The sequence below is a fragment of the Physeter macrocephalus genome, chromosome 12 (genome assembly GCF_002837175.3).
Source record: "Physeter macrocephalus isolate SW-GA chromosome 12, ASM283717v5, whole genome shotgun sequence".
NCBI lineage: Eukaryota > Metazoa > Chordata > Mammalia > Artiodactyla > Physeteridae > Physeter > Physeter macrocephalus.
This window is the reverse complement of record NC_041225.1, coordinates 60,227,045-60,245,106: the sequence shown is the minus strand read 5'-3', so window position 1 is coordinate 60,245,106 and position 18,062 is coordinate 60,227,045. Positions and strand designations below refer to the sequence as shown.

General features: G+C 37.9%; 1 protein-coding gene across 7 annotated transcripts in view; it reads right to left on the bottom strand.

The window, feature by feature from the left end:
* The window catches only part of PLEKHH2 (pleckstrin homology, MyTH4 and FERM domain containing H2), a 106,329-nt gene that overhangs the window by 76,126 nt on the left and 12,141 nt on the right, over positions 1–18,062 (bottom strand). The gene's annotated exons all lie outside the window — the stretch shown is intronic.

Genomic DNA, 18,062 nt, shown 5'->3' with positions numbered 1-18,062 from the left:
TGGAGGAAAGGGAGCCCTCTTGCACTGTTGGTGGGAAAGTAAATTGATACAGCCACTATGGAGTACAGTATGGAGGTTCCTTAAAAGACTAAAAATACAACTACCATACAACCCAACAATCCCACTACTGGGCATATACTCTGAGAAAACCATAATTCAAAAAGAGTCATGTACCACAATGTTCATTGCAGCTCTACTTACAATAGCCAGGACATGGAAGCAACCTAAGTGCCCGTCAACAGACGAATGGATAAAGAAGATGTGGCACATATATATACAATGGAATATTACTCAGACATAAAAAGAAATGAAATTGAGTTATCTGTAGTGAGGTGGATAGACCTAGAGTCTGTCATACAGAGTAAAGTAAGTCAGAAAGAGAGGGCTCCCCTGGTGGCGCAGTGGTTGAGAGTCCTCCTGCTGATGCAGGGGACACGGGTTCGTGCCCCGGTCCGGGAAGATCCCACATGCCGTGGAGCGGCTAGGCCCATGAGCCATGGCCGCTGAGCCTGCGCGTCCGGAGCCTGTGCTCCGCAATGGGAGAGGCCACAACAGTTAGAGGCCCGTGTACCGCAAAAAAAATAAATAAATAAAAAATAAATAAATAAAAAATAAAATAAAATAAACAAATGGGACCTAAGTAAACTTAAAAGCTTCTGCACAGCAAAGGAAACCATAAACAAAATAAAAAGACAACCCACAGAATGGGAAAAAATATTTGCAAAGGAAGCAACTGACAAGGAATTAATCTCCAAAATATACAAACAGCTCATGCAGCTCTATGGCCGCAGAGCGGCTGGGCCCGTGAGCCATGGCCACTGAGCCTGCGCGTCCGGAGCCTGTGCTCCACAACAGGAGAGGCCACAACAGTTAGAGGCCCGTGTACCGCAAAAAAAATAAATAAATAAAAAATAAATAAATAAAAAATAAAATAAAATAAACAAATGGGACCTAAGTAAACTTAAAAGCTTCTGCACAGCAAAGGAAACCATAAACAAAATAAAAAGACAACCCACAGAATGGGAAAAAATATTTGCAAAGGAAGCAACTGACAAGGAATTAATCTCCAAAATATACAAACAGCTCATGCAGCTCTATGTCAAAAAAACGAACAACACGATCAAAAAACGGGCAGAAGATCTAAATAGACATTTCTCCAAAGAAGACATACAGATGGCCAAAAAGCACATGAAAAGATGCTCAACATCACTCATCATCAGAGAAATGCGAATCAAAACTACAATGAGGTATCACCTCACACAGGTCATAATGGCCACCATCATAAAGTCTACAAACAATAAATGCTGGAGAGGGTATGGAGAAAAGGGAACCCTCTTGCACTGTTGGTAGGAATGTAAATTGATATATCTACTATGGAGAACAGTATGGAGGTTCCTTAAAAAACTAAAAATAGAACTACCATGATTCAGCAATCCCACTATTGGGCATACATCTGGAGAAAACCATAATCCAAAAGGATACATGCACCCAATGTTCATTGCAGCACTGTTTACAATAGCCAAGAAAGACATGGAAGCAACCTAAGTGTCCATCAACAGAGGAATGGATAAAGAAGATGTGGTACATATATACAATGGAATATTACCCAGCCATAAAAAGAATGAAATAATGCCATTTGCAGCAACATGGATGGACCTAGAGATTATCATACTAAGTGAAGTAAGTCAGAGAAAGACAAATATCATATGATATCACTTATATGTGGAATCTAAGAAAAGGTACAAATGAACTAATTTACAAAGTATAAAGAGTCACAGATGTAGAAAACAAATTTATGGTTACCAGGGAGGAAGGGGGAGAGGGATAAACTGGGAGATTGGGATTGACATATACACACTACTATATATAAAATAGATAACTAATAAGGACCTATTGTATAGCACAGGGAACTCTACTCAATACTCTGTAATGACCTATATGGGAAAAGAATCTAAAAAGGAGTGGATATATGTATATGTATAACTGATTCACTTTGCTGTACAGCAGAAACTAACACAGCATTATAAATCAACTATACTCTAATAAAAATTTAAAAAAAAAAAAGAGAGAGAGAGATCATTAGGGCTGCCTCCTCAGTTTCAAAACGTGGTAGATGGGTCGGGTTATTGCCTGGGTTTCAACAGGCCAGATGACCGACCTCTGCCTAAATCAAAGTGGTACGGCCTAAAGCTGTGGGGGCTCTATCCTGCCCAGCAGAGCCACGGGGGCATGGCTATCTCCACCTAGATTTAGAAAGATGAAGCAACCTGGAGCCATGGGCCCACAACCCAAGCAGGGTCACTTGAGGGCAAGGTCGCTGAAGGGAGCCACTACCAGGGCAGTGCCAGTGAAGCCATCAGGCCACCCTTGGGGCCCCAGACTCACAGAACCACCAGCATGCAATTGCAACCCATGAGAGCTGCTGTGTGGCTACACCCAATAAAGCCATGGGAGGTGAGCATATCCCAGTGCGTCCAGAGGGCGAGACCACCCCCACACCATGCCTCAAGTGGGTCTGGAAGGTAAGACCTCTGCCCCACAGAGCAGAACATCTAATTAAAGAAGATTGTTCTCAAGCTTTAAGATTTAATGTTGTTTGTCTTCTGGGGTTTTGGACTTGCTTGGAACCTGTTACCCCTTCTTTCTCTCCTATTTCTCCCTTTTGGAATGAAATGTCTGTTCTATACCTGTCCCATCATTGTATTTTGGAAGCACATAATTTGTTTGATTTCACAGGATCACAGCTAGGGGGGAATTTTCTTAGAATGAATCATACCTTGAGTCTCACCCATATCTGATTAAGATGGTATTTAGAATTAGGAGTTTGAGATTAACAGATGCACACTACTATATATAAAACAGATAAAAAAACAAGGACTCACTGGATAGCACAGTGAACTATATTCAATATCTTGTAATAACCTATAGTGGAAAACAATCTGAAAAAGAATATATATATGTGTGTGTGTGTGTGTGTGTGTGTGTGTATATATATATATATATATATATATATATCTGAATCACTTTGCTGTAACACCTGAAATTAACACAACATTGTAAATCAACTATACTTCAATTTTTAAAAAATATATGGTATTTATATGAAATTTTATTCTTTAGACTGTTTTTGTTTGTGTCCCCCCCAGTTTCACATGTTGGAATTCTAACACCCAAAATGATGGTGTTAGAAGGTGGGACCTTTGGAAGGTGACTGGGTCATGAGAGCGGGGCCCTCACAAATGAGATTAGTGCCCTAGATCCCACAGAGTTCCTTGAGTCCTTCTGCCAAGTGAGGATATAGTGATAAGTCTGCAACCCAGGAAAGTACCCTCACCCAATGTTGCTGGTGCCCTGATCTCAGATTTCCAGCCTCCAGAACTGTGAGAAATAAATTTCCATTGTTTATGAGCACACAGTTTGTGACTTTTTTTAGAGCAGCCTGAATGGACTAAGACAAGGACTATACAAATATCTTGTCAGATTTCTCTTTCTGAAGTGTTTGATTTTTAGTGATAACAGTGAGGGCAGAAGCCTTGTCTGTCTGCCTCACTGTTACATACCCTAATACAGCTCTTTATACATAATAGGTATTCAATATATTATAAATTATTGAATGAAATGACATCTATAAAGCACTATGCCTGTATGAAGGATAGCAGCATTATTTTTACCACTGTCAAATAACTTTTTTTTCTGTTCCTATGGCATTTACTTTCTACCTTGTACTGTTTTCACAACTATACTGTAAGTTGCTTGAAGACATATTTCATGTGTGAGTACCCTTTATACCCTCCGTAACACCATATCTTTGCACATACCAGTCACTCAGTAAAATTCTAAAAGCTTGCCAGCAAGAAATAATCTTACAAAAAATGATTTTTCCATTATAAAAAGCATTACACACACACAGCATTTCATAGGACTTGGTATATAAGGTTACAAATAAACTGAATTTGCTGGACGTGAAAATTATATGGATACGCCTTTGAATACAGTGAGTTAATTAAAAGCATATGCCCAAAAAGTATTTTTGCTTTTTTAATTTAAAAGGGGTAGTCCTTGAAATATTAATATAGGGAAAAGTGGAAAGAGCACTGAACTTGGAGACAGGAAGGCCTAAATCAGAATCCAGATTCCACTACTTATAAGCTGTGTAATGATGGGTAAGACACTTACCTTCCTGAGTCTGCATTCCTTACCTGTAAAGTGAGATAACTCTTATCTCATACTATTTATGTGACGATTAAACAGGAAAGTGTCCAGCATAGTATCTAATACTTAATGGGTGTTCAATGAATATTTATACAGAAAAATTTAAAGCTGTGTATTTCTACCACATGTATTACTTTTATGAATAACTTTAAGTTAGCAAGGTTTAGTTGAAAATGAACTAACTATAGATTTAAGACACTGGGTTCTAGTTCTAATTCTACTATTTACCAATAATTTGGCATTGGGCTCTAAAATTCTTCTTAATTCCCTATTAAAATAGGGATAATATAACCTATTCTACCTACCTGACAGGAAGTTATGAGAATAAAAAACAAAAAAAATGTAAAAGTGATGTGAAAGAGCTGTTGGTGTCTCATTAATTAGAAATACATGGTAGCAGTTGTGGTGTTATAATTTGAATGATAAAAATAAAAGCCATGAATGTCCCAAAACAGGGGATTGTCTAAATATTTAAAGAGATACCATATATTAATTAAAAATATACATAGATGGATTAAATAATATATTGAGGCTTTGCTTCAACATAACATAGGAGAGGAGAAGTAGGTCAGGGTATAGGTGAAACAGGATTGGTCCTGAGTTAATAACCATTAAAGCTGGGTGATGTGTACCCGGGGTCCATTATAATATTCCGCTCACTTTTGTATGTTTGAAAACTTCTTTAATAAAAAGTTTTAAAAAATATGTAAATGACATACTGAAAGATACATGTAAGTGAAATGTAGTGTGATTAAATAATATGTGTAAATACATGCTAGTTAAGAGGTCATTAGTGACTTTTGTGAGTTCAGCTGTGAGGAAGGAAGGACACAAGTTGGAATGCCAGAGTCTGAGTGAATTAAAGTGACTGATTAGGGTTAGACAGCCACCCAAAATGGCCACCATCAATTCCTTTCCTCCCTGTAAGTACATGTCACTTCTCTCACTGAGAGGTGAGGTCTCCTGTCGCTTCTCTTGACTCTGCGATGGTTTTGTGACCTGCCTTAACACACAGAATGCAGTGGAAGTGACATCGTGCCATTTTGGGTCTAGCCTTTACAACATATTTATACTTATATTTTTTCTTTTTATGAAAACACATTTATATATATTACAAATTAAAAGTCTGCTGCTGTTGCAAAGCCATGGCAGACTAAGGAGTTGTTGAGGGCTAAATTATTCTCCAAGGTGAAAGATTTCCCTTCAGTTGTATTAATATTTCTACCCCAAATGTGATTCCATCACACCCTATCCCAATGTATCCCCACACCACCTCAGGCTTTCAAAGTAGGCAGTTTCATGATTATGTTGGAAAAACCACTATTTCTCTTTAGGAAAGATGGGGCAATTGAAGTCTTTCTGGTTGCCTGACAGTCTCCCATTTTATGGCTTATACTGGACTTACACATTTAACATCTTCTAGCATCTTCAATGCTAAATAATTACCTAAATTCCAAGAGCTTGACTGAAAGCTTAAATTGAAGGTGCTGTTTTTTAAGTTCTAGAAAATGCTCATTCTCTAAAGAGTGCTCTCTAAAGAAAAATCAGTGCTGGCCATCCTAACAGTTTCAGCAGTTCCTGTTTTGATGCTCAGCTCTCCATTGCTATTGGTTTCCATCCTTTCCTCACCAACCCCCTACCACAATGCCACCTTATATAGAGATACCATATATTAATTAAAAATATACATAGATGGATTAAATAATATATTGAGGCTTTGCTTCAACATAACATAGGAGAGGAGAAGTAGGTCAGGGTATAGGTGAAACAGGATTGGTCCTGAGTTAATAACCATTAAAGCTGGGTGATGTGTACCTGGGGTCCATTATAATATTCCGCTCACTTTTGTATGTTTGAAAACTTCTTTAATAAAAAGTTTTAAAAAATATGTAAACGACATACTGAAAGATACATGTAAGTGAAATGTAGTGTGATTAAATAATATGTGTAAATACATGCTAGTTAAGAGGTCATTAGTGACTTTTGTGAGTTCAGCTGTGAGGAAGGAAGGACACAAGTTGGAATGCCAGAGTCTGAGTGAATTAAAGTGACTGATTAGGGTTAGACAGCCACCCAAAATGGCCACCATCAATTCCTTTCCTCCCTGTAAGTACATGTCACTTCTCTCACTGAGAGGTGAGGTCTCCTGTCGCTTCTCTTGACTCTGCGATGGTTTTGTGACCTGCCTTAACACACAGAATGCAGTGGAAGTGACATCGTGCCATTTTGGGTCTAGCCTTTACAACATATTTATACTTATATTTTTTCTTTTTATGAAAACACATTTATATATATTACAAATTAAAAGTCTGCTGCTGTTGCAAAGCCATGGCAGACTAAGGAGTTGTTGAGGGCTAAATTATTCTCCAAGGTGAAAGATTTCCCTTCAGTTGTATTAATATTTCTACCCCAAATGTGATTCCATCACACCCTATCCCAATGTATCCCCACACCACCTCAGGCTTTCAAAGTAGGCAGTTTCATGATTATGTTGGAAAAACCACTATTTCTCTTTAGGAAAGATGGGGCAATTGAAGTCTTTCTGGTTGCCTGACAGTCTCCCATTTTATGGCTTATACTGGACTTACACATTTAACATCTTCTAGCATCTTCAATGCTAAATAATTACCTAAATTCCAAGAGCTTGACTGAAAGCTTAAATTGAAGGTGCTGTTTTTTAAGTTCTAGAAAATGCTCATTCTCTAAAGAGTGTTCTCTAAAGAAAAATCAGTGCTGGCCATCCTAACAGTTTCAGCAGTTCCTGTTTTGATGCTCAGCTCTCCATTGCTATTGGTTTCCATCCTTTCCTCACCAACCCCCTACCACAATGCCACCTTATATAGAGATTTTTTTTTTTTTTGTAATTATCACCAACTCCCTAATGTTTCCTTGATACATTCGGTTTCAAGTTTTATTGTTACAATATAAAGTATTTTTGCTGGCCTTTTTTAAAAAAATAAAGAGTTAAGGACAATCACTAAAAGAACAGAAATTCAGTCCATAGCTTCCAAAGCATCAGAGAGGAAAAAAAGCATGGGAACAGGGAGATAATGAAAACTTCATCAATATGATATATAGAAATAATACATTTATTGTGATTTCAGATACATTTAAAGAGGCCATATGTTAGGTGATAAAATCAGTCTTAATAAATTTAAGAGGGTTGAAATCACATCAAGCATCTTTTCTGACCACAATAATATGAAAACAGAAATTGACTACATGAAAACTGAAAAAATTCACAAATATGTGGAGATTAAACAACATGCTACTGAAAACCAAATGGGTCAAAGAAAAAAATCAAAAGAGAAATAAAAAAAATACCTGGAGTAAATGAAAATGGACATGTAACATATCAAAATCCGTGGGATGCCACAAAAGCAATTCTATGAGGGATGTTCACAGCAATAAATGTCTACTTCAAGAAATAAGAAAAGTCTCAAATAAACAATCTACACCTCAAGGAACTAGAAAAAGAGGAACAAAGTCCAAAGTTAATAAAAGGAAAGAAATAACAAAGATTAGAGGAGAAATAAATTGGAGACTAAAAAGACAGTAGAAAAGATCAATATACCTAAGAGTTGATTCTTTGAAAAGATAAAGAAAACTGACAAACCTATAGCTAGACTCACCAAGAAAACAAGAGAGAGGACTCAAATAAATAAAATCAGAAATGAAAGAGGAGATATTACCACTGATACCACAGAAATACAAAGAATCATAAGAGACTACTATGAAAAATTACATGCCAAAAAACAGAGCAACCTAGAAGAAATGGATAAATTTGTAGAAACATACAGCCTACAAAAATTGAATTATGTTGAAAAAGAAAATCTGAACAGATGGATTACTAGTAAGGAGACTGAATCAGCAATCAAAACTCTCCCAACAAACAAAAGTCCAGGACCAGGTGGCTTCACTAGTGAATTCTACCAAGCATTCAAAGAATTAATACCAATCCTTCTCAAACTCTTAAAAAACAGAAGAGGAGGGCTTCCCTGGTGGTGCAGTGGTTGAGAGTTGGCCTGTCGATGCAGGGGATATGGGTTCATGCCCCGGTCCGGGAGGATCCCACATGCCGCGGAGCAGCTGGGCCTGTGGGCCATGGCCACTGAGCCTGCGCATCCAGAGCCTGTGCTCCGCAATGGGAGAGACCACAGCGGTGAGAGGCCCGCGTACTGCAAAAAAAAAAAAAACCAGAAGAGGAAGGAACTCTTCCAAACTCATTTTACAAGGCCAGCATTATCCTGATACCAAAACCAAACAAGGATGTCACAAGAAAAGAAAATTATAGGCCAAAGTCCCTGACGAACACAGATGCAAAAATCCTCAACAAAATATTAACAAACCAAATTCAACAATACATTAAAAGGATCATACACTACGATCAATTTATTGATTTATTCTAGGGATGCATGGATGATTCAACATCCACAAATCAGTCCATGTGATACACCACATTAATAAAATGAAGGATAAAAATCATATGATCATGGGACTTCCCTGGTGGCACAGTGGTTGGGAGTCTGCCTGCCAATGTGGGGGACACGGGTTCGAGTGCTGGTCCGGGAAGATCCCACGTGCCGCGGAACAACTAAGCCCGTGTGCCATAACTACTGAGCCTGCGCTCTAGGCCCACGAGCCACAACTACTGAGCCCATGCGCCACAACTACTGAAGCCCATGCACCTGAAGCCCGTGCTCCACAACAGGAGAAGCCACCGCAGTGAAGAGTACGTGCACCACAACGAGGAGTGAACCCCACTTGCTGCAGCTAGAAAGAGCCTGCGTGCAGCAACGAAGACCCAATGCAGCCAAAAATAAATAAATAAAAATAATTAATAAAAAAGTTAAAAAAAAAATATATATATAACCCAGTAATTTCCAAAATATACACAGCTCATACAATTCAATATCAAAAAAAAACGAACAACCCAATCAAAAAATGGGCAGAGACCTAAATAGATATTTCTCCAAGGGAGACATACAGATGGCCAACAGGCACATGAAAAGATGCTCAACACTGCTAATTATTAGAGTAATGCAAATCAAAACCACAATGAGTTATCACCAGTCAGAACGGCTATCATCATAAACCCTACAAATAAATGCTGGAGAGGGTGTAGAGAAGAGGGAACCCTCCTACACTGTTCGTGGGAATGTAAATTGGTGCAACCACTATGGAAAACAGTATGGAGGTTCCTTAAAAAACTAAAAATATGGGCTTCCCTGGTGGCGCAGTGGTTGAGGGTCCGCCTGCTGATGCAGGGGACACGGGTTCATGCCCCGGTCCAGGAGGATCCCACGTGCCGCGGAGCGGCTGGGCCCATGGGCCATGGCCGCTGGACCTGCGCGTCCGGAGCCTGTGCTCCGCGGCGGGAGGGGCCACAGCAGTGAGAGGCCCGCGTACCAGAGAAAAAAAAACACCAAAAAAAACCCTAAAAGTAGAGCTACCATATGATCCAGCAATCCCACTCCTGGACATGTATCTGGAAAAGATGAAAACTCTAATCTGAAAACATACATGTACCTCAATGTTCACTGAAGCACTATTTACAATAGCCAAGATATGGAAGCAACCTAAGTGTTCATCAACAGATGAATGGATAAAGATGTGGGGTGTGTGTGTGTGTGTGTGTGTGTGTGTGTGTGTGTGTGTGTGTGTGTATACACACACACACACACACATATATATATAGGAACATTACTCGGCCATAAAAAAAGAATGAAATATTGCCATTTGCAGCAATATGGATGGACCTGGAGATTATCATACTAAGTGAAGTCAGAGAAAGACAATTATGGTATCAGTTATATGTAGAATCTAAAAAATAATACAAATGAATCTATTTACAAAACAGAAACAGACACACAGACATAGAAAACAAACTTATGGTTACCAAAGGGGAAAGGGAATGGGGCAGGAGATAAATCAGGACTATGGGATTAACAGATAGACACTACTATATCTAAAATAGATAAGCAACAAGGATTTACTGTATGACACAGCGAACAATATTCAATATTCAATATTTGTAATAACCTATAATGGAAAAGAATCTGAAAAAGTATATATATATTCTGTATATACATACACAGACACACACATATATATAACAGAAGCACTTTGCTGTACACCTGAAACTAACACAATATTGTAAATCAACTATACTTCAAAACAAAACAAAAAAATCCCGAATTATATAACCCAGGTTTGATTCTTTTTGATATACTCTGAAAACACAAAATAAATTATTTGGTTTAGAAAGTGATTTCCATGGAAACATCCTATTAAGAAGATCTCCTCCCAAAAGACTGAATAAGTCCATCTATTTCACAATTTGATTTAATTTTTCTGTTTTTTTTATGTTGATCAAAGCCATAAATACACATTGTGTCAACCAGTTTCATAAGATTTTTTAATAAAATAATTGTACTCTTTTGGTCAATGCTCTTATTATTTCCTTAAGTGTTCTAAATAACATGCTTCTATTTCTGTTGACTTCTTCAGTTTAGTGATTTCCTACTTACTTCCTTCATGGAAAATGAAGATTTAGCTCTTTGATCTCCTTGCCATCAACACAGGTACACTCCCATTCTTCCAATATGTTTATATCTTACCTTTGGTTAAATCGCTGTTCTTCATTAGTATTATTGTGACTATGTATGATAGTCAAAGAGGAACCATGTAGTAGACTATGGTTACTTTTTCCTTTGCTACATAACTTTTTTCCCTAAAGTGTCTTGTTCTTTTATTTACTTAGCTTTCTGTGAACTTAATAGTTCAACTCCAAATTCACACCACTGTCTAAATCATCTCTCAAGATGCTCATTCACATCTAATTTTCCACGAATTTCATCTTCCTGAAGCTGCTCCTAAAGTCTCTGACCTGTGTGAATACAGACTGGCTCCTCTTTCTGCCTGGGCACTGCTGTCTTCTTGGGAAGGCCCTTCAACTTCCTCCCACATTGAATCTCCTATTTACTGTATCTTATGCCTTCCTCTTTTTTGGTTTACTTCTTCCTTTTAATGGAGCATATCCTTCCGGAGATTCCTCAGAAAGGTTACCGGACACTGCATGTCTTAAAAATCTCTTTATTCTACCTTCAGATAAAATTCATAACTGGCCTCAGTACAGAATTCTGAGTTTGATGTCACTTTCCTTCAGAATTTTGAACACATTTTTTCATTATCTCCTAACTTCTAGTGTTGCTTTTGAGAAGTCCAAGCCATTCTAATTCCTGATCCTTTGTATGTGACATGTTTTTTCTCTTAGAAAGCTTGCAGAATCTTTTCTTTGGTCTATATATTCTGAACTTTCATGATGATGTGCCTTGGGGTGGAACTATTTTTATCTGTTGTGCAAGGCACTTGGTAGACCCTCTCAATCTGGAATCTTGCATCCTTCAATCCTGGGAAACCACCGTTCATCATTTCACTGATATTCTCCCCTCTAGATTTCCTGTTATCCAGAGCTTGGACATAGTGGACTGGTCCTCTAAATTTCTCTTTTCTCTCCTGTGTGTCATCTCTTCAACATCTTTCTCTACTTCCCAGGAACTTACCTTAAGTTTATATCCCAAACTCTTTATTAAATTGACTATTTCTTCTATCATGATTTTAATTTTTCGAGGGTTCTTTTAATTTCCCGAATATTCCTTGTTTCATGGATGCAATATCTTTTCTCTCGGGAATATTAAATGATAGGATTTTATTTGTTTTGTTTCTTTTTTCCCTGCATAGGTGATATTGGTTTTTTCTGATTGGTTGTTCTCTATCTTCCATGTTAGAGGCCTTCATCAGATGTCTGGTCATTCATGAGATGCCCACTGATGTTTAAAGGTAAGGAACTAAAAAGCTGACTAGAAGCTTTTACACATATATGGAGCTTGCTGATCGTGAACTTTAATATTAGGTGATCTGGCTAGACTTTCTGTTGGAGAACCACTGATGTCAGCATTATTACCTCTTTCCACCTGGGCTGATAAGATTGCCCAGAGACTTTCAATCTCCTCCTGTAGAATTGGCTGCCAGCATTTTAGGAACCATGTAGGAGAAGAAGGCTGGCATGGGGAGGACAAGTTCACCATTAAATATACATATTTCACTTAATTCTCTTGTTTTTGGTGAAGCAGAGTGACAGAAACCACAGCCTAGAATAAGGATTGGAGGGTCCTGAACTTCTCCCCTGGGAGCTGAATGCCCTGCACAACCCTGTAAAGACCTACAGGGGGAAGTGAGTGTGGGGCTGGGAATAGTGGGTATTAATGGAAAACACGTGGCCCTTAGAGTCAACTAACTCCCTGAAACCTTCTCACTTATCCCCGTGTGCCGAATGTGCAGCAGCTAAGCATTTACTTCCTGTTAAAAAACTGAAATGTTCTTCTCTTATAATGCTGAATAAATTACTTGAAGGGCTCTAGTCCAACAACTGTGGCATTTATGGGCTCATGGTGTAATAAGCAGTCTCCCACCCACTCATTCTAAAGCAAACATTGACAGTTGACCAGCACTGACTATTTATACACAATTGTTGGTCAGCTTTTCAGATATCTCATTCTTAAATATAAATGGACCACCAAAGATCATCAGACATTTGAGAAAAGCTTGCAATCTGAAAACAAACAAACAAACAAACATAAAAGTGGAAAATAATCTCAGGAAAGAAAAATAATTCAGGGAAGAGAACTTTTAAAAAATTAGAATTAGTGTTCAGGAACCAGGAATTTTCAAATACATTATTTCACAGTCACGTCATAAGACAGAAATCATTATTCCCATTATAAAGATTGGGAAATTGGTGTTTCGAATGAGTATGCCTTGTGTAAGCTAATGCTCCCAGCGTGTCTTCATGTTCAGATTCCCTACTGCTCGAACCACAGCAGCTTTGGTATTTATAAACTCCACACACAGTGTATAGTTCTACAGAACCATATGAAGATCAGTCCCAAATATGTGAAACCACAAAATCTTTGGCTGGAAAGCATTTGTCATTATTTTTGTCCCTTGCATGCTATTCTTTTGGCCTAGGAATCTTTTACTGGTAACTTAAAATCATTAACATTCATAATAGGAACAACTTTAAGTTGCATGTTCTCAAGAAACCTATTGCAGAAGGAAACACAGGGACAGAGGTATGACCAAGAGAGGATAAATTTAGAATTTGAGATTCTAACCAAATTCTACCTAAGTAGTCTCTCCCCAGATTTGGGGTTTATTATTTACTTACGTAACATTGGTTGCGGCAGTGGTCACGAATACGCCATAACAGAAACTCAATAAATATGTGTTGAACAAATAAAGAATGAATGGATGAAGGTTTCAACTCTTTCCAAATAATTATTTAAAAGCAAAGATACATTTTGATAAAACAAAATCACAAATAAATTTTCACAATCTATGTTAAACATCATAAATACCAAACATTTCACACTGCATAACTGTAAATACACATTAAGTATATCCATATAAAGTTCAGAACACTTTAAAATCAGTTTAGGGACTTCCCTGGTGGAAGAGTGGTTAAGAATCCGCCTGCCGATGCAGGGGCCACGGGTTCAATCCCTGGTCCAGGAAGATTCCACATGCCGCAGAGCAGCTAAGTCCGTGTGCCACAACTACTAAGCCTGCACTCTAGAGCCCACGAGCCACAACTACTGAGCCCACACACCTAGAGCCTGTGCTCCGCAACAAGAGAAGCCACCGTAATGAGAAGCCCACGCACCGCAACAAAAGAGTAGCCCCCACTCACTGCAACTAGAGAAGGTCCGTGCACAGCAACAAAAACCCAACACGGCCAAAAATAAATTAATTTTAAAAAAATCAGTTTAAACATAAGCATAGGATGAAAAGCAATACTTTGTTTTTCGAGTGATTGTTTTTTATAATCATTCAAACTGGGCAATAACTTTGCAAAATACTAAAAATGAAAAAAAAGCAATGCAGGAAATACCCATGTAAGTTTTTACTTTCAGGATGTAGACTGTAATGTAAAGCTTGGGTCAATTCCACAGCCAATCCATACTAAGTCAGTAAAAGAAACCTGAAATGATCCATATCAAGCTTTGGACAAAAATAAGTCTTTTATGAACAGGCCACTAATACAATAATAAAATGAAGAAGCAAATTCTAAACCTGGTGCTTTGATTTACCACAGTGAAAGTGCCCTCTGTAGCCAGTGTGAACACAGCAGCAAGTGGCAGAGGGAAATCTGCCACTGGTCCAGATTTTACACACACACACACACACACACACACACACAGACACACACACATAACACCACCATATGTAACACTCAATGATATCATTGTTCCATGCATTGTATACAGATAAACTTATTTAATGAATTGGTTACTACAGGCAGAATACTTTAGAACCTTCAAACTCATTGATGTGGACAGAATTCCTCATTAAGTATCTCTCTTCTTGATTTTTCCCCATAGAACCCATGAAAGACGCTATCACCATTTAAAAATTTTGTTATTAAAAATAATATCCTCAGTCAATAGCCCAAAAATGAAATTTAAATTAGCCTGAAAAATCTCATTATTAGTATATGTATAATTTTCACTGGGCACTGTGAAATATTAGGTGGGGCAAAAGAGTAACAGGGCATGTGTGGTTTAAATAGGGCAATCACGGTGGTGACTGGACCGTTACATGAAAGCAAATACAATGCTATCCAGATACTCCTTATTCCTAGACGAGAATCCTAGACCACCTCAGGGGAATCATATTCACAAGAGGAAGGTCAAGTGGCAGGAACTGCCAGACAGAAATGCTGTATCAGGTAAAGGTAGCATTAGGTTATGTGGTCCATGCTGATGCCCAAAGGGAAATTCTTCATATTTTTCACCTTTTCCTTTTCACTGAAAATCTAACCCATAGGAAATAACATTCACTTCAACTGAAAAAGAAACTTTCCCTTTCCCTCCCTGACTCCGAAAATGAACTAGTAATACTGTAAAGTAGGAAAATTACTTAAATCTCAGCTTCCCTAAAGAGTTTATGTTTGGCATACTAGAGATATTTCCAACACCATTCCTTAAATTCCTCTAAAGACCTCTCCCACTTACAGCAGGATTTGCCCAAGACTTCAATAAGGCCTTTTTCTTCACAAGCTTCAATATTCGAAGTTACTTGGAAATTGTAATGGAAAAAACAAATAGGTGAAAAAAATAGTTTTAAAAAAATCCCATGTATTCTCCTAATCCATCTCCAAAAATATACAATGTATATGTAATTGAAATCCATCTTGAATTATAAAAACACTGAGATCCTCTCATACATTTTTCCTAAAATAATTCAGAAAGATGTCTCCCATCAATCTATAATTACATTAGTTTAAGTCATCTCCTTGTACACTTAACCAGTGTGTCCAGTCAGAAGGATACAGGAAAATAATAATGAGTTACTTCTATGTGCCAGGCACTCTTTTAGCTGCATCACAAAAAAAGCGTGAAAGATCTAAGGTTTCGTGCCAACTCTGCTATTTGCTAGCTGTGTAATATTGGGCCTACTACTCAAATGCTCTCAGTCTTAATGTCAGCATCTGTAGATTGTGGGTAATAATAGTTATGTCATAGAGTTACTGTAGGGTTGAAACTAGCTAATGGTTGTAGTCAAGGCTTAGGAACCATAGTTAGCACCTAGTGTTAGATGCCTCAAATCAGTGCCAAGAAAACAGAACTAAGAACCACAACTGTAGCAGAAAGGAAAAGTTGGACAGAATTTCTGGCAAAGAGCTGAGGAATCAAATGAATATTCTCTCAAGAATCTTCAGACTTAGGCCTGCAACCATCTGGAGGGAAGGTATGGAGAACTATTGGGAAGAAGCCTTGGGGCAGACTGGTTCTCACACAAAACTAAAGGTTACAGATGGGACCAGACTATCCTCTGGAACGCAATAGGTGACTCAAGTTGTGTTGGCACGCAGAAGCAATGCAAGAGGGTTTGCTTTGAAAAATACATAATATTATGTAAACTGTTATTACTACATCCATAAATGCATCCTAACTTACACAGACGTGTGCTGCCAAGCAGAGATGGAGTTACATGCTGTGTGGCTGAACAGAGAAGACAGAATAGGTGAGTAGGTAAGAATATCAGAGAAAGCAAAGAAGGTGGTAACAAAACTATATTAGAGATGCCATATAGGGTGACAGCTAAGCATTCAAGCTGTAAAAACAAAATGCCTATTTTCAAATCTTGGCTCCACTACTTACATTTCAGCATGAACTCAGGCAAGGTAAATAAATAACTTTTATGTGCCTTAGTCTCCTCCTGTGTAAATATGAATAATATTAATAGCTACCTCATAGGGTTGTTATAAGGATTAAAAAGTTAATATATGGGCTTCCCTGGTGGCGCAGTGGTTAAGAATCCGCCTGCCAATACAGGGGACACGGGTTCAAGCCCTGGTCTGGGAAGATCCCACATGCCGCGGAACAACCACGCCCGCGCGCCACACCTACTGAGCCTGCACTCTAGAGCCCAAGCCACAACTACTGAGCCCGCATGCCACAACTACTGAAGCCCACGTGCCTAGAGCCTGTGCTCTGCAATGAGAGAAGCCACCACAATGAGAAGCCCGCACACTGCAATGAAGAGGCAACTAGAGAAAACCTGCACACAGCACCAAAGACCCAACACAGCCAAAAATAATTAAAAAAAAAAAAGTTGATATACATAAAGCACTTAGAAGATTGCCTGGCACATGGTAAGCATCATTTTCCTAATCTGTAAAATGGGAACAATGAAACTTATTAATTCATAGGTTGTTATAAGAGCTAAATAAATCATATCTGTAAAGTGCTTAGTACATAATAAATCAATATTTGGTATTTTTATTAAAACATGGGTGGGTACCAAAAATAATTTTTAATCCAGAGAAAAATATTTCATAGTGGAAAATAACAGAAAATATCATGAAAAGTGTTACTCCCATTTTGGTGTTGACTTTATGTACTGGGAAACCATGAGTAAATTTGGCATGCTTATCCTCTTTCCACTGTATGAAACACATCTGAATCATTCCATCTCTGAGATCTGTCAAAGGATTTAAGACAGATACAAATTATGGAACACAAAAAAGAAGAAGAAGGAGGAGAAGGAGAAAAAGAAACCACAAATAAAACAGCAATTCTGTAATAATATTCCTCTGTGAATTCCCCTATAATTCCTCTGTGAATATTCATTCACTGACAAAAAAGAAAATTTAATAACATAAATTAAGCACCAAAAAACTATTTACAATTTTACTTACAGAGAAAACGACACTTTTAAAATTTACAAAATGGGCACTCATAAAGAAATTTGTTATGGTAAGCCTTCTGAAGAACAAAACAAATGTTGGCATTAAATTAAGAATTTAAAAGTGAATAAATTGGAACCCAAATAAGCATAACTTCTTAAAAAGTCCATAATGAAACCAAGAGAGTAAGTCGTCAACAGAACCAAGAAAATTTTGAGGAGGCTGTGGTCAACAGCGGGCCAACTGTGAGAGGCTAAGGCACCTGGGATACCTGGGAAGTGTCCAGTGAGGTTTAGCAGCAAGGTTATAACAGGTGATATTGACAAAATCATTGCATACGGGATTGGGATTGTGGAAAATACCAGATAAATCACAGTACAACCCAGGAAATGATTTTTTTTTCTTTCTTTTTTTTTTAATCATGAAACAGCTTTATTGAGAGGTAGGCATCATGTAACCTAAGGATTTGTATCTATCTATCTATATATATATTTTTAACATCTTTATTGGAGTATAATTGCTTTACAATGGTGTTTTAGTTTCTGCTTTATAACAAAGTGAATCAGCTATACATATACATATATCCCCCTAACTCCCC